The following is a 21,722-nucleotide window of genomic DNA, read 5'->3' on the forward strand; positions in this document are numbered from 1 at the left end:
AATATCTCGCAGACGTTTTGCCACTAGCGCACGTGGTCTACTCAAAAACCATACCATCCTTGATGAGGCTTCGCAGCAGCGCCGTTTTATCGCTTAAGCTGGGTACATACTTTCGAAAATAGTTAACGACACCCATCATTCTTCTTACGGCATTTTTGTCTTTCGGCGCGGGCATGACTCGGACGCCCTCAATCAATTGAGGGCTTGGGCGCACGCCGCCTTCATTGATTATGTCACCTAGAAACATAATCTCCTTCATAACAAACACACATTTTTAAGGATTAAACGTGAGTCCTACTATTTCTGCCATTTCTAGCGTGGCACACACGCGTTCGTCATGTTGAGCTTTGTCAGCACCCCAAATGAGGACGTCGTCGACGTAAAAGCGTATTCCTCGGAAGCTTTCAAAGATCTCGGTCAGTGTCTTTTGAAAGACCTCACTGGCAAACGAAATGCCGAACGATAGCCTTAGGAACCGATAGCGCCCAAAAGGAGTGGTGAAAATGCAGACCCGCGATGGGGCTTCATCAAGGGGTAAGTGATGAAAGCCAGCGTTGGCATCAAGTCGCGAAAAAAAAAATCAAACCCTTGACAGCTCACCTTCCATACCTTCACGGGTAGGCATAGGGTAGTGCTCACGTAATATACTTTTGTTTACTTCTCTAGGGTCCATGCATACTCGGAGAGCGCCGTTCTTTTTTCTCACCACAACCAGGGGACTTACCCATTTGGTGGGTTCCTCTACTTTTGCGATGTGTGCATGTGCATTCTCCATGTGTGCCAGCTCGTCATGCAACTATAACTTCAGTGCCAAAGGTACTTTCCGCGCAGGTTGTACGACTGCAACCGCATCTGGTCGCAGAACCATCTTGTACTTTCTTTCTAGTACGTAGCTTGTGCCGCGAAAGAGATGTGGAAATTTTATTCCTGGCCCCGCTTTTCCACTTCGCCTGACTGAGTCGATGTTTGCTGGGACAATGCCGAACTCGATGCATGTGCTCAAGCCAATGATGGCTTGGCGTCCTTTCTTGACGATAAAGAAAGCGGTATCTTTCGTTGTACCGTTTATCTCCAGTGTTTTAGTGGCGACACCAAGATGTTTAATTTCGGAGCAGTTGTAGGCAGTCAGCACTGCTGCGCTCTTCCGCAACGCATGCGCTTTCGAGATGCGTTGAAAAATACTATGCGGAATCAAGTTGGCTTGGGACCCCGTATCGACTTCGAGTTCTACTTCGTGGCCAGGGACCACACCTCGCACTGTCCGGTCTTTTCCTGGTTTCGTGCTTACGCCACAGATGCTGACGTCGAGGACATCAAAGGTACCTTCATGATCTTCCTAAGTGCCGTAAATTTGCGGGTTCTTGCAGCAGGATGAAAGGTAATTCTTCTTTTTACATGCGTAGCAGGTTTTTCCGTAGGCTGGGCACTGCCATGGGGCGTGCACCCGACAACAGTGCTTGCACCGGCCTTTCAGTTCTTTGCCGCGTTCATGTCGGCGAGACAAATCTACTTGCATGCGCTTGTTGGCCCATGCCGCATTTTGTTGTGCCGCCGCTTCAGCTGCTTTGCGCATGTTTTCGGCTCTTCGTAGAGTCAGGGTTTCGTACCGCAACGTTGTCTCTTTTACAGTCTTGTTATTAGTCCCGAATACAATCTGGTCCCTAATCATCGGCTCTTCAAGGGTCCCGAAATTGCAAAGTGTGGCTTGCGTCCTCAAGTCGCGTGCAAACCGCTCGAATTGTTCTTCCTCACCTTGGACTCGCATAAGGAACGCATGGCGTTCGCACACCTCGTTCTCTTGCTCAATACAGTATGCGTCAAACTTCCACACTAGTGTCCAGTAGCCATCCTTGAGCTCACCTTCAGCGAATAGGAAGTTATTCGCTGAAGGTTATCGCTGAAAGTTATCTCAAGCGCTTCGTCACCTGCCGCGCTCAGGAGGATGGTCTGTCGAGGTAGCCGTCAGGAGTAGGTCCAGTCTTTGCTTGAAGAGTTAGTTCCCAATTCCTTCTGACGTTGCCAGTCAACTGCAGTTGGCAGGGTAGTTTTAAGGCGTCAATGTCTTGTTACGTGCCGTGCTGCTGCGGGCACTTCGACACCATGTATCGTGGGCGCCTGAGCAAGACTACACATACGGCGGTTGGGCAAGGTATATGTAAACTGGTAGCGAAGCTTCCTTAGAAGCCCTCATTTCAAGAAAAAGGGACTCGTTGTAACCGTCGCTTCTACGTAGCGTGGGGACAACAGCAAGCAGAAATTATTTTTAAAAACTGACGTCAAATGGCAGTCACGTCAAGGCCTTGCGCTACTTGGCGTGAATGTTTGAATTTCTGTAGCGTCCGGCATTACGGCCCTACGACAGCAGTTATTTTTCTTTTGAGGCTGGGGCGAGCTTGTGACTCGTCTCAGCTGAAACGTCAGCGTGTCCTTTACCGCAACATTACCGCTTACCCGCTGTTGCGTATGTCTTAATGTGAACGTAATTACGGTGTTATTGACGGCAGTTTCTCCAGTAGCTTCCTTAGAAAAGTGAGCGAATAGGATGTAAATAAATCACACTGCGAAAAGCTTTCCAAATGAATTTCACTTTTATTCGTCTTGAATAATGCAACCAATAAAACTGGCCAAACAGAACATGTTTCAATGATGAAAAGTACTATGACCAGCACACAGTCGTAATGCATAGCAGCCCATGCGAATCCTTTTCACAGAATCATTCGTAATTCTTTGCGACACCATGTATTCATATCCAACAGTTATCAGACGACGTTGTCCCACATTATCATTTAGAAAACAATCCACTCACTAATTTTGCCGCCCGTCGGACACTCAGAGCCTGTGTTACGGAGAGTAAATGAACACAGCGTGATGTTTAGACGAGGGGCGTGCCGCATGTATCGTCGCGACGAGACAAGCGCGTCGGATGCCGCAGCGTGAACTTACACGATAACAAAAAAACCTGCACTCACACCTTTCGCCAACGAATGCAGGGCACTCGGTCACGCTAAGTTTCAAGTGAAGCGCCCGCCACACTTTGTAGAAACACGCAAGGAAATAAATAAAAAAAGAACTCGGAAGAAACCGCCTCGTTCGAGTGAGCGACGCCATTGCTCGTGTCATAATAGCTGGCTTGCACAGCTTTGCCAAGTCTTGCGCCAAAATCACTGGTTGGTAAGGGTCGCCAAGAAAGAAGTAATAAGTTGTGAAATCGAAAAAAAATGCGTTCTTTCCGTGCAGGAAAAATATCTAAAACGGAAAAGCTACTCGTATGCCGGTATTCTGATTAAAGATGTGAGAGGAACTTTTTTTTGCACATTGATTTTATAGTTTCAGTGTTTGTCGCCCCCTCACCTAGTCGTGCTTAAATCGTGCACCACTAATTGATATCCTTGGCGATAGGTTTTCGCACGCTTTTCGTTGCAAGCTTCACGACCTATTTAGATGGACCTTGTGTTTGGCATCAACTGGCTCGTCTTTTTATTAGGCTCTCTTTTGTAGTTTTGTGCGAGAGGGTGGCACATGCGTCAAAGTGGTTAGCGGAAAGAAGGATGCGCTCGTCTGCTTCCGTCGTGGCCAAATATGATACAACCCTTGAATGAACTTATTTGTGCAGTCAAGGTAACGATGACCAATGATTAGAAAAATGCGCGCCATGCATTTCACTAAGTTTGTCTCCCTGTATAGGGCAGGAACGCGGCTAATTAGCTGACTATTGAGGGAATCATGGGCCCTTTAATGTAAAACTATTCCAATCTGTTTTTATTCCAATCTTCTGACGACAAATTCACGTAACCAGCGACACAAGAATCTAGGCCTAACACTCTGCGTTGTTTCAAATGCTCAATGAAACGCGCTTCTTGTTTAAGGGATGTCACTTTCTTTTGCTTTCAAAGCGAATAGCATTCCCTACGTTAAGCAGTTTTTCTTATCTAATTGGTTAAGGGGCGATGAACACGCTCAAGTGGAGAGAGTTTCGATAGGACTGAGCTAGCACAGTGAAAGTAAATGACCGGTTGAGGAGGGTCTGCGATTGGTACACTTCCCCTTGGTTATCTTGAGGTGGCTGGTCGAAAATCGCGGTGGCGTGCAACGGAAAGTTGCAAGTGCCACTAAAACCGATCCTCAGCAATGAAGAGTTGGCACAGCGATATCGTACACGCGCCGAAATGCCTCGATAACGTTATACTGACTTGTAAATACTTTTAATTATAGGCAATAATTCATTTCAAGTCGTCAAACGCCATAATTCTCGTAAAGCGCCCGTGTATTACGCATTGGGCGCATGTTAAACAAGCCCAGTTGGTCAAAATTGATCCAGAGTCTAACACTACAGCATGCCTCATAATCATAGCATGGATTCTGGCTCGTAGAACCCCAGAACTTTTTTTTAAAATAATGTTCGCAATTATACTTCGCGAGCTTTTGCCAAACTTCCACAAGCGCCTTTGGGATCGAAAGCAATGCGATCATGCTACAGCTCCTCGTTCCATTAGCTTTAGCAATCACGTATATACATGCGATGTGCAAGTCCTCATGCGCGTGCAGACGGTGCTGTTTCTCTGCTGCTGGCTCTCGGTTTAACCTGTGTACCCATTGGGGCGAGAGAAGAGCAGCAAGCGGGACAAACTGCGACTGCGCGGCACTATGCAGCATGTGCCGTTGTACATCTGTATATGGCATTCAGACTGTGTGCGATATTAGTTCCCGTCTTGAGAGACAGTTTCAAAGCGCCCATAAAGACACTCTCACATTGTTCCTTTCGTTCCTTCTTGTCCCACCTTTCCTCTCACGTTTCGTAAAATTCTTTCCCTTTCGCAGTAGATACTAGCCAACTGAAGATATTCTTCGGTTAACTACCCTCTATTTCCTTCAATTCTACCGCTCCCTGCTGTTATGACAGCGCAGTAATAACGCATGTTGTAATCCACCGTAGCATAGCAGCTCGAAGCATACGAGTGGCGTGACTTTGCTCTCTCGTATGCTCAGCATAGCGTCCCATACTCACGTTTTTCGCAACGTTTGCGGGGCATAAAAGCAGCGGTAACGACTCGCCGTCGAAGGAACAGAAAACAAAAAATGAAAACCAAAGCTTAAAAACGCTAGCCGCGGAGCTCATTCAGTGTGCTCTCCGAGACGCGTCCCCGGAGGTCTTCTTCGTATACAGTCGACGACGAGCGCACTCTTCCCTTTACGATAAGTGTCCCGCCGCGCCTTTGACGTTCGGCGTCAGCGCAGGCTGGCCCGAAGCGATCTCGAGGCTGGCCGACATTGACCGAGACGAAAGAGGTTATAAAATAAATAACTGCGCCTCACGCCCTTCTGCGCGCGGGCCCGTATACGCTTAGGGCCCACCGTTAGTGACCGCAGCTTTCCGCAGTGTCCCGCGCACATAAATAAAACGCGCCAGGACAAGGGGACTTTGGTCGTTTACAGCTTCTCGGAACTGCATCTCTCTTTTTTGCGTGTGTGTCGCCGAAGATTTACGGCGTACCCGCAGCCAGCTCACGCGCGGCCCCCGGTCACGTATCTGTTCCAGTTAGCTATATTCTCCGCTACAGCGAATGTCCTTTAAGGCGGCTCTGTAGCCCCAAATCATGATCGAGTCCCGCTAATCCCGTTTCAATGGCTTTTACGCGGTGACGTGCAGAGGGAAAAAAAAGGAGGAGGCCGCACTCATCGACCTCGACCACACGGGTTTGGCCTTGGCACTATCGGCCCCTACGGGCGGGTGTCGTCCATGCGTTCATGAAGCTTCTATGCTGCCATATAGGTTTTGTGTACGTACTCGGTTTGTCATTTTAGTTGAGCGCGGTTGCTGTTTTTCTTTCTTGTACTTTTACCACTTGCATACTTCGGTCAGCCTCCAGGCGATAAAACAAAAGCTTACGCGCACAGTGTTCAGGGTAGATAGGTCTTGGTGTACAAGTTCCTCTTTCAGTTCCATCCTTGGTCTCTTTACAACGACGCCAGCCTTGATCCAATAATGCACGTGTTCTGAAATGTTCAGGGAAATGGGCAGCCACCGTTGTATTTCACTATATTGGCGTCAACCGCAACAACCACACATGAACTCTTCTGTCACCTACGGAAATTGTTCGATGTCTCGTGTCTCGCTGCACGAATTGCACAGCGGATAATCGGTACGTCACACCTTGAGTAACCATGTAGGGGTGCCCGAGCTACCGTGGTTAAAGGCACACTCTACGTGAGAACCTGCAAAAGAAACGATTCCCACATGCGCGTCTTAAACACTTTGTGTTTCCGGAAAAGTCTGCTAAAGCCCCCAAGGAGGCTTCATACCTTCTCACATTTCTCAGAAATACTGAACTGCTCGACAGATCGTGAATACCCCAGCGACAATGAAAGAGACTCTCAGGTGGAGAAATTGCCCGCTTCGATCACTAGGCTAAACCCGCCTGTAGCTGCAACACAACGCCGCTTCTGTCACCTAATAGACTTGTCATGAAGCACCCTGCTCTGGTGAGAACAGTGCTTGTACTCGAGGATGAGCATGGCTCTAGCTACAAGAAGACAGATCTCACCTTGCAAAGGCGTCCCAACAACTTTCTGTCCAATGGTGAGAGAGAGAGAGAGAGAGAGAAGGGAAGACGGAAAGGCAGGGAGGTTAACTAGACTGAGTCCAGTTTGCTACCCTACGCGTGGGGAGGGGAATGGGGAGTGAAAGAGAAAGAGAGAGAACTTAAGTGTAGGTTGTCTATAGTCGGGCACTCAAGTCCGTTGCCTTCAGGTAGCGAAAAAGCGCTCTAACTGCTTTTTGGGCCAATGAGCTGTGAGGCCAGGCTCCCAAGATCTTCGCTTCCGTGAATGGCCTGTCATCCAGTCTATTTAATGCACACTGGAGAGTCTCACGTTGATTATCGAAGCGAGAACAGTGGCACAGAAGGTGACTGATGGTCTCTTCACACTTGCACTTAGCGCACTCTGTCCAATGGTCTTCTTTTAATATGTGTGGACCTAAATAAGCCGCAGAGTTTATCTGGTTGAGCACAACATTTATCACTAAATCTACCAAGAGTGATAAACAAAGCGACAGGAAGAAGCGAAGGTAAACATTATCTGAATCCCACGCACTCTGGGAATTGACGTAAGCGAAGCTTTCTGTGCTGTTTGCTTTGATTCCCTAGATGCTCGCGTATGAACTAATTTTTTTTATTTTAGTACTTGAACATGGGGTGTCCACGTCATTCGTCTATCAATTGCCACGCCCAGAAACTTGTGACATAACACATACCGAATGGGAGAGTGCGCAGCCTTTACCGTGCAGCGCGAGGCATTAAGCCAACTGAAAGCAATGGAGGCAAACTTTTCCGGTGACATCGTTAGACCTCGTGCGAATAGAAATTTTCAGTCGATCTTATAGCTTTCTGCAATCTCGCTCGTATGACACGTCTGTTGCGACCACAGTTCTATATGCAGATGTCATCTGCATGTAAGTAGATTTCAGCGGAAGTGGGAATGCACTTTTCCCGTCCAATAAGAGATAAATGAAATAAGGTCTGACTTAAACACCGTCCTGAGGAACTCATCGATGCAATGTTTGCGGGGCTGTGTCGCCTTCTTTTGTGAACATCTAAACATGCCAAGCAGTGATGTAGTCTAAGGTACAGCAGTACATACGACCGCCGACTCCAACGGACTTCAGAGCGTAAAAAATAGCCTCGTAAATCACGTTAGCGAACGCTCTCTTGTCGAGAAATACGCCAATAGTAACGTTACGTGCAGCTTTTTTTTTCCTCCACATGTTTTTTCCCCTTCACATTAAGCCATAAGAAGTTTGGGCACTGTCATTTATCATTCATATTTTACCAAACTATCATATGGGGGTATGCAGATACGCTGTCTTCGGTTGTCGCCAATATGCCACAATAATGCACCCCGGTGTATTTATAATAAGTATGAGCGCATAACCGCACAACTGAGCGCGTCATCAAAAAACACGCAACAAACAAAACTGCTGGCTTTCAAAGCAAATACATTTCTTTTACGGAGAAGCTGTTAGCCTCTAGTTGAACGGGATTTTTCCCGGCACGTCCTCACGAAAAAAATAACCACTTTCGGCGATTGAAGCGAGAAGTGCGTAAATTCTTTGGTATCCCGCACACAACATACAACACAGCATTCCTTCCATTAAAGAAGCACAAACCAAGCATTCAAACAACGTCATAAGGCGCTGCTGATAACAATGCGAACCACGCAGCGTTCCCTGCATACGTTTCCCGGTCAAGTTTCCTGGTCAAGTTTTCCGGCTAAGTAAGCTGCCGGGGCAACAGCAGCTTGAGACGTGGGGAGGGTCGTCACTAGCCTTGCATATATAAAAAAAAACAGCCTAGCAACTCATATCATTGTTGTTGCAGCACCGCTATAGGTAAGAAACGCATAGTTAGGACTCCCGAGGAGTAACGTGCCTACGAGGAGCGGCAAAGGGAAAAGAAACATCAATACGACCAGCCCCGGCGGGCTGCCAATATTATCATTACTCCCATTACCACCGTTACTCTCAATTACCATTACAACAAGAGGTATTGCATATCCACCTCAGCAGTTGTAGTGGTAGCTTTCAACAGCTTCGCTGGGCATGCACGGTCGCAAGGTCGGGACGGGGAATAAATTTTTTTCCTTATAATTATTAAGTGTGATTTTTCTTTTCACTAAGCTCGCTCTAAAGGCATTGCTTGTTTCGTCTGATTCGCGCTTTTCCATCGTCATTCATTTCACTATACTGCACCAAAAAAGATAAAAAGGTAACCTGCTCCGCGTTCCCCGTGGTCATAACGCCTGACCACGATTCTGAGCTGTCTTTCTTCCCTTTTGGTGCAGTTAGGTAAATTACTTTTTTAGCCTTCCTTTTTTTTCTTTTTCTTGTTCCTTTCGGAAATTCGTACCGCAAGCGCACATTCGCTCGTTTTCCTTCCACAGGGAAAATGCGAACCACGCCAGGCGTGCGGCTAATGAAGACAAATACTGTCAGCCATGATTCCACCAACGTCAACTGCTGTAGCTGCTCTTCGGAATAGAAAAGTGACAGAGCTTAGATTTGAGACTGCCTTAGAAACGGTTTCCGTCATAGCTGCAACCGTTCTCACGGATGAACTCACGGACGAACTCATCTGCCAGAAGCAGACCGGCCATTCAGAGTCGCCGGCAATTCTAATCTGCTCCATTGCAGAAGCTGCTTCCAGCGACGTAACTTCCGGGCTATACTTGGCACGCAATATTTTAGTAATGCGGCTCGGCGGGGCATCCTGAATTACCACGGGTGTCCGCTGCCGATATTGTTCTGTGCACGTCTTTAGTTTCACCGCATGGTGCGAAAAAGCAACAACAATAACAAAAACAGATTCCTTGCGAGTATGGCGCGATGCATTATTATTTCCAGCGATGGCGACACCAACGGGCGTGTGCAAATAGCGCACGTTCGGTGCACCGCCTTCATTTAGTTTTCGTGACATTTCCGCTCGTCGCATATGCGCATGCCGTGGCCTTTTTCACTTCGCTTCCTTCCACGTCTGCGCATTTTTTAATAACAGCGAGTTTCGTCTTTTTTTTTAGACGTCACGATTTACGAGACGCGTAGTTGCTGTGTCGACGAATGTCCCTGAGGCGGCGAAATGGTATTTCGTGTGCCCGAACTCTGGTTCGTCGTTCTCTCACGCTTACTTCCCCGCAACTGCATACGCAAATCATTAGGCGGTTTTCTTTCCTTTTTTTTGCTTACTTTCTACACATTAACATCCTTGAGCTTTAGTAAAGTAAGCGACGATGATGATTTCCCGCATCAGTGCTCAAGTAACACGGCGATATCGGAGTCATTGCCTCTCAGTTCTTGAGGTCCTGCCTAGCAAAGTCGATGCAGACTGGCTAAGCAGACGAATTTTATGTACTGTTAACCGCAATGAGCTTTTGCTGCAAAAAAAAAAACGGTTATGAGCTAGCAAATGGAAAGAACGTGCCCGTTCGTTCGCAAGAATGTCGAATGATTCTAATAAACGAAGCATACGTTCTAAATGCGTGATAGTGCGTCGTCCGGCCGTCCACATACTGACTACTGCGCAGAATTGGTGCGAAGGCGCATAGGTTGTTATATCGGCTTCAGAATATAATATATGGCGCACTTCTCGGGTTATTCTACTTACCATTTAAATATGGCACCTACCCAGCAGGCGGGATTGATTAATGGGATTTCTTCTTAACGCGCACCACTGCTGTACAAACGCCATTATCAGCCACATTGGTTCTGTGATTGACTGAGTCATCTTATATGTGCGTGCGTGCGTGCGTGCTTATATGTGCGTGCGTGTGTGTGTGTGTGCGTGTGTGTGTGTGCGTGTGTGTGCGTGTGTGCGTGTGTGTGCGTGTGTGTGTGTGTGTGAGAGAGAAAGAGCTACATTGCGATATTCGCGCATAAAAAGAAGTGAATGACGTAGGCCTATCACGCAGGAACACCCGAAATATATTTTCCATTGCGCGAATGTATCTATAACCTCCCGCACTTTTCTGAAAGTGTGAAGCGAAAGTGACACCACTGAAATCATGTTCTTGAACTGTTGTGCTGTATTAGTCTACACTTTTTCGAGGAGCGGAGTGTATTGATACTGCTAATTACGTTCGTATAACTTCTCGGAGCATCCCCTTTATTCTTAAAACCGCACGATTCCGCAGTTTCCACAGTTTTTACCTCCAAGACGCAATCATTGCTCACATTCCGCACTCGCCATGCAAAGTGGGAAGTATGACTTTACTTAGAATAAGAGTTGAATGATTACACATAACGCCTCAAGCACGACATATCTTTTGCGAACGACTCACAGCTGCGAGGTCCTTACGATGCTCATTTGTATAAAATGCAGTGTTCTTTCGGGCGCTTAAATATACTAGACCGCGCCACAATAAGTGAGAATGCTACGCCTACTTGCCCGCTCACGCCCGCAGTGAACAGGGATATCATTTTTAAGTTTTCTGGAATTTTAAAATATTGCCTGCGGCAGATAACATATTTCTTCTCCTTGAGCTGGATTACTCGAAGAGGCGGGCATTACTAGCACGAGGGATCAAAACACTTATTCAAGCAGTTAACAAAGATTCACTAATAAACTTTGTAACTAGTTACTTTACAATACATATTGAAATTTACGAATTGTAGCCAGTAAGCTTGTAAGGCGTATCCGCTCGATATTAGTTTCCAAGGTGGCACCAGTTGCGGGTTATTATTTCCCAAAGTGTGGAACGAAATATGTGGGTGTTCTAGTTACTTTTGTGCTTCAATGCATAAAAGAGCGTTTTTTTTTAATTAAGTGGACCAACAGAGCATTTTTACGGCCACATTGACGGCGCACGTCACCAAAGTGGCGCCATTCTAGAGATACATTTCAAGTGGATACGCCTTGTAAGCTCACTGGTGACAATTCTTAAATTGCAATATGTGCTGTAAGGTAACTAATTGAAAGGATAATTAGTGGATTTTATTACGATAGCAATTATATGGACACTCCAGGCGCATTACCGCCGTCGGCGTCGCCGTCGCCGTGAGGCTCCGTATGAATGAAAGCTTGTGAGGGTGAGCCGGCGAACGCGGTTCAATCTCGCGTGCGCGAGCGAGGAACGCGGCCGATGCGTGCCCTCTCCTGTGGCGCGCTAGGCAGGGGAGGGGGGGGGGCTGAGGTGAGAGAGGAGGGGCGTTCCTCTCCGGCGGCTGCTACGGTGTCTCGATGTCCTCCTCGCCCGCCACTCCATACAGAGTGGACACAACCGCGGCGTCTACTATGGCGTTGGCCACGCGAATCGCGGACGCCGTGGTAGACGCCTTTGGTGGACGCCGTATAGAGACGCGTTGCGGGCGCTCGGGTGTCTTGAAAGCGGTCTGCGACGTGGCCAAAATGTGCGCCCGCGCGGGCCTCATCTTCAAAGTGATCTACGATGTTTGCAGAGTGCGCGTAGTGCCAGTAGCTTCGTATGCGCTGTGCTTTCGACGTTTCGTTCACGTTGAAGCGGCAGATGCATGGAGGTCAATTATCTCGCGGCTGCTTCCGCGATTCCTAACTCCAGCGTTTTCGCAGACAGTTTCCGCTGTCATCGAGCGAGATGTGTTCATTTTTACCTGTGCACGCCTGACACCTCTAGGGTTTAGTTAAAACACGTTGATGGGCTAGTTGGTTTGAATCCACGATATAATGGGTAAGCGCGACTGAACAAGGACGTGTAAAGAAGCAGACACGCAAAGGCAGCGCTGTCTTTTTGTGTCTGTTTCTTTCTACGTCCTCGTTGAGTCACGCTTACATATTCTATCATCGTTAATTTGGTTAGTAAGCGAATGTTCACAATTTTATATGGCCGATAAAACTACTATCCTTACTTCGCACAGCTATCTACTAATTTGCTATCGCAATTGTTGCTTCGTCTTTCGGGCTGACTTGCTAATTTTTCGTTAAGTTGGTGAATATGTTTTTCGATTTCTCGTGGAAGTAATGTCCGCCTCTTCTGAATAATCCAGTTCAAGGACTAGAATTATGTTATCTACAGCAGGTTGCATTAAAATTCCATAAACCTTAAAAATGATCGCACTGTACACCTGCGACTCTTGGAAAAACGATGCCGCAGCATTCCCCAGTTGGCTTGGCCCGTGACGTCAGCGCAACTGCGTCACATTTCCTGAATAATGCTCGCAGATTGGTGGCCCTTATTTGCCACTCCGTTTGTTTTGCTTTTTCTTTTGTCCAGATGCGCATCCTCTTTGTTTTTCATGTTCTCAGCTGTCGATTGATATTACAAGCAAACACGGCACCTGTGAATCCAGCAAAATGTTATGGCTGACGCGAACATGAATCACTCGACTAATATTTTCTTCCTCTACCTTGCTCTTCGTCAGCATTAGTGAGTGGCGCCTTAGTGTCACTGTCAGGTTGATTGATTCATACCAAAGTAGCCGCGGGGATTCTTGAAGAAGCCTTTCTTCTTGCGTTAGTTTGAACGAAAAGGACAGGACAGACGCCGTTTTCGTTTCTTCTAGCACCAGGGTTTTCACGCTACCAACATGTTCAATTTGCACACGCTCTAGGCACCTGCATTCAAATGACCATCCGTCACATTTAGCGTCAGCTAAATTTGAGCACGCCAGCTGTATCTTTTTTTTTGCATTCTAGCTTTCACGTCACGCGGCCGCCATGATCAGTAATCAGACCCGAGACCTCGCGCTCAGCAGCAGAGCACGGTAGCTATCGAGGGAAATATTTGGGTTGCCCGGCATGTTCGAAGTCTAGGTACGTTTGACCGGTGTCAGACGGAGCTAGAACCTTAGCAAGTGTTGTGGGACCTGTATGCATTAGTAACGATTGCACAGGAATAGCACAGGATGAAACGACATTATCGGGGCTCGCAATGGCATTTCGCGTTACTGTGTTGAAGTTAAGTGCATACAGCTCTTATTGATATTGCATGAACGATTGAGCCTGAGCCGCTGACGCAAAGTGTTGGCTGGTATGTGCACAGGTATTACTGACATTATCTTTTCTTTTTTTGTGTGTGCGACAGAATAGAGGTGAAATGTTGGAACTCTGGATTATTGGTTTGTCATCGTAGAATTCAGCTGTGCCAAACAGACCAAGGACCCAAGAAAAATACGCACACAGTGCTGACTCGCGACACGACGAATGACATTAAATTAAGCGGTTTCAGCGAATCAGTCACTGGTACAAGACCCACATTATAGTCTATTGTCGGATGATGCGCATACATTTATCCGGACAAATTGGATCGCGCGCTTATTCGCCTAATTTACCGCTTTTTATCTCGTCGTACGTCGGCGTTTGTATGTGTATTTTTCCTCCGTCCTTGACTGTTACCGGTGTGTAAAGTTATAAATCGGGAAACATAGAAGCATCGTTAATGTACTCTTGTTGAATAAAGCACCCCGGCGCTATACTGATGCTGCTCCCGTGTGCGCTGCTGGCATTGCGCCATGACCGTGTCCGTAGTACGCTTGCGCCGTGCTAAAAACTGGAATGGCCGAGTTGGCCGACTGACCGGCAAAATAGGCGCTCATCGCGCGCTTTGCGGTGGGAAAGTCCTCATCGTACACCGATTCGTGCTTAGTCCGCCGTGCTGTATTCAAATCACGTTTCCTAATAATGTTAGGCATGAATAGGGGAAACGAAATTTTAGTTCTTCTCTATAAGGCAGCTGCAACGTCAGGCCTACGCTCTTTCTAGGGAATGTTTCCCTTCAACTGCGCTCGTTCACATAAAAAGCGCCAAGCGCGTCCGACTAGAGGCCGACAAGTTTGAAAGCTCTCACTGTGCAATTTTTTGACATTCTTGCTCCTCAATCCTGCCGCGAGCACACCAACTTAATATATATATATATATATATATATATATATATATATATATATATATATATATATATATATATATATATATATATATATATATATATATATATATATATATATATATACATATGCTGTGACACGCTGACGAAGATGTTTTAACCCTGGTCGTCGGAAAAAGAGGATGATCTCAGCTTCGCGCGCTGTCTAGCATGTTGTCAGTTGCTACAATTATTGTAATATATATATATATATAAACACGACCTAAAGAAAGTTTTTTATTGCCGGCGCTTTTTCATAATATTCTTAATTTTTTTTCATTGCTTGTTCCTTCGTTCAACGTTCATTAATTGAGGTGATCGTGTAGGTGCTTGCAAGGCTTCTTTCTATGCCCATAGAGTTCAGTCAGGAAATGAGCGTTTTCTTTTTCTTTCTTTATTGTTTACCTAAATAAAGAGAATGTCCCGGTGCTAGAATAGATGGATCGTGGGATGAACTGAGCATACGATCTTTTTCACTCATTGCTTCGCTCCTTTCATTAGCCCCCTCCACCCGCTCCCCCAAACAAGGGTGAAATAAACTACAACCTATAGCTTTCACGTGGAGAAGAAAACAGTGCCTATCCTTGTAATACGCGACAATCTCACGTGTTACACGAGCTTATATTATAGAGCGCAACTCCTAGGAGCCCGTTTCTGCGTTGAGCGTCGGCGTGGCTCGGCGTTCCTTGTAACACAGCGAACGAGCACGGCGAAGGATGAAAGAGCGAACGCAGAGTCCAGCGGGAGATTAAGGACGGTGATAGTGAAGAGAGCGCGAGGAGGAAAGCGGAGGAGGAGGTTAGAGTAAAAGCATGAGGCGGAAAGCGGAGGAGGAGAGTATGGCGAAAGAGCGAGTAGGAAAGCAGTGTGCCGCACAAGGCTGCGACCATAGTTTCTCACTATAACACCTAGAGGGTAATCTGGCGCCACCGTCTATGGGAGTTTCTTAAGGGGGCACCGTGCCGTCATGGGAATGACGGGATATGTGTCTGCGAGGCTTGTGTTGGCTGGTGTTGTAAGAGGCTTCGTCTAAAACGTGGATATGGCTACGCAAATAACGCATTCTCAAAGTAAAATCTTCGTAGAATGTTTCCATTCACGCGTATTACATCTTTACTCAGTCACGATGCATGACCAAGCGAAGAAAAGCAAGAACAGACGACCAACTGTTTCAAAGCGAGCGCGAAACTTGTTGTCTGTCCTCCAACTTTAGTGGCCCGCGGATACTCTTTACGTAACATGTAGTCGTACGCACAATAACAAGTTCTCATAGTTAAACAAAACATGTTTTCGCGTAATAATAAAGTTAAAGCAGCTTTTCACGTGCTGTTCTAGTAGAAAATGAATCAGTGGGACAGACGGAACGGCACTTGCCAAGCGCGTCTTCAAGGTGCCCTGTCTCTACGAGAACGATGCCAATCCGAATCCACAATATACCGGCATTCTCATGCATACCACAGCGCTGCAGCGCCAGATTTCCCTCTAGGTAATGTAGTGAGAAACTCTATGGCTGCGACACGGCGCCATAGTATTAGAGAGCAGATCTTAGGCGCCCTTTCGTGGGTTGAGCGTCGCCGTGCGTTGGCGTAGCCGCGCGAACGCGCTCGCGCCGCTGCTCGCGCGTTCGTCATCGCCTTCTTCCAAAGCTGGCCCCGATATCGCTCATCATGCCAGCGTTTTCATACAGCCCTTCCCTCTGCGAAGGCGCGGATGGCACTGGCACACTGCCAGTCGGCGCGACATTTCCGGTCTCAATTTCTTTTCCTTAGTGTATCGCGAAATGAACACAACTGTAATGTTGCGCTCAAATTTCGCTTTAGGGAGTATCGTAATAATGAAAGCGGTCTATGTATCTGTTCGATGAAGAGGCGGCATACATAAAGAGCAAATTCTGCTTTTTTTTCGTTTGTTGCCCCACGTACGAGATAAAAATATAAGAACAGTAAGATAGAGAAAACCCTGTTGCTTGAATACGCCACAGACGAATACATGCAGTTTGTTTATCTGCATCATTTATAAGTGACGAAGCTAACGATTACAGTGTGTCATATTGTTACGACAGGTCAGGGGTAAGCTACTTGCAGGTGCGAACCACGGCGTTTACTTACGCAGCAGCGTAATGACGCGGCTCTGCTGCGGCAAAGTTCGACAGAATTTCGCTTTTCTCCTGATAGCTCCGCGTTTGAAGATGGAAATATCTTCCTCCGTGAGTTTAGTAGGGTGGAATTTCCAAGGTATACTCTGAAACAAACGCACATAGGATCCAAGATGCGTCATCCCAAGACAGCCGACGTGATTACCTATAGTCTCTTCTTTAGTATCTGCGTACGAACATTATGGACAGACGCTTACAATCCGGCGTAAAGATGAGAAGAAGCGGTTGGAGGAGGCTGATGAAGGGAGGAAGGGGAGTACCACCTTGCCTGTAGAATGCTTTAATATATAGACATCCAATGTCTTTGGCTGTTGTGATGTGCCCGTTGTCTATTATCTGTCAACATCTTCGAAAAAAAAAACGGACAGTTGTTTTGCTAACTGGTCGGTCAACAGCACTCCACAGTACCAAACAATCTTATAGGTTCAAGAATCTCTTGTTATCCTTTCGAAACCTAGATAGTACACCCCCAGGGAGAACGCCAAAAATTTCGACGTTTGTTGGCAAGATAGCCGACGCTGTTTTTTCACCTTCCCGCAAAGCTATATGAGAGACGAACGCGAACTAATTTTCGCTTTGCTCTGTTAGAAGTTGCGTTTATTGTCAGGCGCGAGTACGAAAACACATTTGTGTTATGTTTTCAAACAATGCGACGTGTCTCGATGAACCGGACAACTGCGAATGAGCTCGAAATAACTCTCTAAGCATCGTTGCCCAATGTGAGCCTTACGTGTCCTTGTGCTAGCCCTAAGTTTCGTGGTCATGATGTTTGTACGAGTTATACACAGCTCGAAGCGACGAGATGTCGAAGAAGGCGTACCACATCTGCTTATGCTGCCTCTTGCCTCCCGATCTGCCTGGCTCATATCTTCTATCGCAAGCTCTGCCCGGGTTAAATCTCACGCCGTAACAGACGCTTTTTCGTGACGCTTTCTTTTCCAACTGAGTGTGCCGTTGAAGCCTTGAACTTCTTCGTCTGATCAAGGGGAGCCATGGGCCCAAACCTTTAATTTGTTCTTTCGTTGCGCTTACTGTGAGTATTCCGAAATTGAGAGAAACATCTCATGGTTGTATGCTCTGAAGTATGTGCAAAAGCCAGTAGCCTGAAGGTGAATCAATACTACAACGAACACTGTAGCGTGCAATAAAGTGACCGTGGGTCAGTAGTCTGGCTTTTGTTGACTTGGACGTCCTACAGTATCTCAACGAACTTCGGCACTATACAACAAAAACAATAACAAGAAAATATGAATGACGATAAGCAGCTGGCACAATTAAACAGGGAAGTAAGTGAGCGCCCTGATAGTTTAAAGGAGGGAGGAAAGAGAAAAGTAGAAGGCAGGGAGGTTAACCAGAATAACGTCCTGTTGGCTACCCTACACCGGGGGAGTGGTAAAGGGGGAAAACAATGATCACAGGGAGAGAGAGGAGGGAAGGAAAGAAGGAAATTGCGGTGAGTTCGCTGACGCGTGTGGTCTTACAGGAATTGCATCAATAGTCACGGATGGCCGCACAAGCCCGTCGTCCTTAAGAAGCACAAAAGCGCCTTCACCGCTTTATGGGCCGACGGGCGATGGTGGTGTTCCAGAAGCACCTGCACAGAAATCGGCCGATTGTCCAGTTTTTGGAAAGCTTTGGCAAGTCCTTGTCTCTCTGGGGCATATCGTGGACAGTGGCACAGCAGGTGGTCGACGTTTTTTTCGGTGCCGCAGACCTCGCATGCTGCACTGTCAGTCACTCCAATTTTAATGTAGAGTATGCCTTTGTGAAGGCAACTCCTAACGAAAGGCGACAGAGAAGCGTAGCTTCACGTCGAGGAAGTCCGAGTGGAGGTCGGAGTTGCAGAAAGTGGTTTAGTCGATGCAGTCGTGTAAGTCGTAAGTTTGGCGAGTTCTACTCGGTCAGTGTGAGACTGCGTGCCAGGTGTCGAAGCTGCCTTGTGGCGTCTGTCCTCGAAAGCGGAACTGGAACGCTGTGCTCTTCTTGATGTGCTGTGCGAGCAGCGTTATCGGCGGAATCATTGCCACTGATTCCACAATGGCCAGGTACCCATTGAAAAACGACCTCGCTGATAGTTTAAAGAAACATACTTGACAAAGCCGCTCCAAAGAAAGTAGATGCCAGCCAACAGAAATTATAATTTAATTTATATGACGAGTCATTGTGCACGTGCGTTTGAATAACCGTGAAAGCCATCCAGGGTGTAGATATTCAGTATAGCGGAGAAAGAACGAGCCCGTTATATTGAAAGTTCGTAAGCTCGAATCGTCAGAAAGCAGCAAAAGACCATCACGACCAACTTTTGACCACAATTTAGCAATTTTAATGAACAACGCAGAATCTAACGAAAGCATTACACTGATTACTGGTTGGGCTCCTTGACTGATGACCCTTAGACTGTCTCAGGGAACTTGATTGAATGAGCTCCGTTATTTCCTTTCATTTCCTTTATTCCCATTATTCTCTTATCTGCCGTAGGACGCAAGAGAACATCACAACTGCTCGGGCCCGCATCGAGGACAGGACCTGCTCGCAAGGATTGATCGTGGATTGAGCCCACACGTGTCACGGTAAGTCTCATCTGAATGAAGCCTCGCTTCATTGGCTTATCCGTACGCCCTGCTTTCCATGAACGCACCGGGAAAAAAGTACAAGAAAGAAAATGGAACCGCGCATTATTTCGACAAGGATAGCGTATGTGTAGTTACCTCCTTACAGCGCACGCTGTTCGCATCGAAGCGCGCTTGGGTGGCTAGGCCGAGAGAATAAAGCGCTCGGTGCACTAACAAGCAGGCTCTCTCGCCGGGTGATCGACAACGTCCATCCATCCAGCCACCCAGGCGTGCATTCTCGACACGCGCTCCAGTGGATCACTTGCATAACAACGGAATATATATATATATATATATATATATATATATATATATATATATAAAATCTCCGGAACAAGAAACGAAGAAAGAGCACACGCTCATTCAACGCGCTGACGCCATTGTGAAACGATTGAAAAATAGGCAAGAAAAAGCAAAGTAGCGGAGATTGTACGTGCGCGTGACAGCTCTGAAATCGCATGAATATATTCCGACTTTTCTGTTATTATGGTTTATTTCTAATCGTTATAGCTTTTGTTCACAGGTGGGCACGTCTGAGTTTTGGGACTCCGTTGCGCCCCTCGTGAAATGCGTCAGCGAGACGGAATGTTAAAAGATACGCGAAAACAAATTTGCCCGCCGCTGGCCAGGATCCTATGTAGGAATGAACATTATTCAATCAAGAAGATACTATGCATCGATCAGAAAAGAAATATACGTGGAAATAAAAGAAAGAAAGGAGCATGGACATTGAAAGTACGACAGCGCATTTCTCAGTTTTTGTTCATTCGTGAAGGCATTCCATTAGGCTTTGCCGCTTTGTTTCCAGCTTATAGTCCCAACGTTTGGATATGTGAGCGCTTCTGGATCCACGGGTATTTTTTTTTTTTTGCTCTCGATATTTCTCCCAGCGTGATTGGTGACGCCGAGGAGAGATAAATTCGTTTAGGTCTTATTAGTCTATTAGTCATGTTGGAGCGGCTGCCAAACGGAACACGCTCACTCGGCGCTAACAACGAACGCCGAGCAAAAAAAAACTGCCGAAATCAGAGGACAACGACGACCGGCAAGGCCATCGGCGCTTCGGCAATGCGCGAAATACAAGCGCCAACAAAGTCCAGCGAAAACCATTCGAACGCCACGTGCAATTAGTCTTAATTAGAAGCGAGAGCTGCCGCGTTCGGGAGCCACTCAAGGGGATTAAGGCCATCCTCTCCAGTACCGCGATGGTCGCTGCACTGCAGCGCTCGTCTCCACTGCGGGGAAACTGCAGCGACATTAGCCAAGAGTGTGTCTGTGTGGGACTATATATACAAGCTGGGCGCGCGCGTGTTCGAAGTGCGTCAATGCGTGTTGCTCCGAAGCTATTCTTTTCACCTTTTTCTTACATTATACAGTATTTTTTTAGTCTTCTGAGCCTGAAATGTAGGGGAGGGAAAAAAAACTAAAACGTAACGGGCGCTTGCGCAACATCTCGCTTCGATCGCGTGCATAGCGCGGTTTTAGACCTTATCGATGTCTCTCGCATGTTACCGACCTCGTTATTTTAAAGTAACATCCGAACTCGGCTGCTCGCGCAAGATCAGCTGCAGAAGGCGGGTGTGTTTTCACTGGTACCACACATACACGTAACAGTTGCGTGCCCGAGTGTAAGCTGACGAAAATCTTTTCTACATCTGCCCCCTTATACGGCGACCAGTCCCTTCTATTCCACGCGATGTTAAGGGCGCCTGGTCTTCATCGCTTTCTTTTGCTCGGGGACAAAATTCCTTTAACCGCGGTAACTTGCTGAAGTCGAGAGATTTGAGAAACCGAATGCCACAGTTGAATGAACGCCTCCTCGGTGCTCTCTTTCTCTTTCTTTATTTCTTTCACCTTTCCCACTGCAGAAGGTCGCAAAGCTCAATGGCTATCCTTCCCTTCCTCCTCTCTCTTATTGGTTCGTGTAAGCCATAGTGCCTCCTGGAGGAGCTACCAATCTAAGTGAGCACTCTACGTCGACGTAGCTTTTACCTGCAAAGTGCTACTAGTAAAACGACAATTACTCCATCATTTGCTCAATGGGCGTGTGCCACAAGTGTTTTATTATGAAAATGGTTGATTGAAGGCGCATGCGCACAGTATACCGCTAAGCGTTAGCAAATTCATTAGTCCCGCCTGCGCACACATTCTATACAGGCGACCGATAACCTCGGAAGCCATATAGTCATTATTTAGATTCTCTGTCCTAAGCGTTGGTGTTTCAAAGTCGTATCTTCAGGACGCCGTTCTAAACAATGCCGAGGTACAAAATGAAGCCAAAGGAAAGAAACGACAAGACTCACAGTGGCGGGTCTCCTATAATAATAGCCTACAGCTGTTTCTACAGTTACATCTGCACCTGGTAGGCTCCAACATGCTGCAACGCAGAAATTCAGCTACGGCTATACTTGGCCATCGTACATCACCGCGACTGTCCGCGCGATATTTATTTCTTTTTCTCTTGTCAGAAACGTGGTGTGGTGGTCGGTGATTTATTTACCGGCAAGTCGTAGTTCCGCGGCCCCGCTGCGCAATTCTCGGTAGGCGCACGGCTCGGTGAAGCGTGTCCGATC

At 47.0% G+C, this 21,722-nt stretch overlaps 2 protein-coding genes across 7 annotated transcripts in view; one reads left to right on the top strand and one right to left on the bottom strand.

The window, feature by feature from the left end:
* The window catches only part of LOC135907969 (uncharacterized), a 435,033-nt gene that overhangs the window by 264,524 nt on the left and 148,787 nt on the right, over positions 1 to 21,722 (bottom strand). The gene's annotated exons all lie outside the window — the stretch shown is intronic.
* The window catches only part of Elk (Eag-like K[+] channel), a 195,264-nt gene continuing 174,057 nt past the window's right edge, over positions 516 to 21,722 (top strand). Inside the window, exons 1-2 of one of the 3 annotated variants that reach the window (XM_065439513.1) lie at positions 516 to 534; positions 19,016 to 19,107. The gene's annotated coding sequence lies outside the window, so the exon portion shown is untranslated. Of the gene's footprint in view, positions 535 to 1,103; positions 1,379 to 19,015; positions 19,108 to 21,722 lie in introns of those variants that run through there. The other 2 variants (XM_065439460.1, XM_065439380.1) reach the window with 2 other exon arrangements.

This window comes from Dermacentor albipictus, chromosome 1 (genome assembly GCF_038994185.2).
Source record: "Dermacentor albipictus isolate Rhodes 1998 colony chromosome 1, USDA_Dalb.pri_finalv2, whole genome shotgun sequence".
NCBI classification, from domain to species: Eukaryota; Metazoa; Arthropoda; class Arachnida; order Ixodida; family Ixodidae; genus Dermacentor; species Dermacentor albipictus.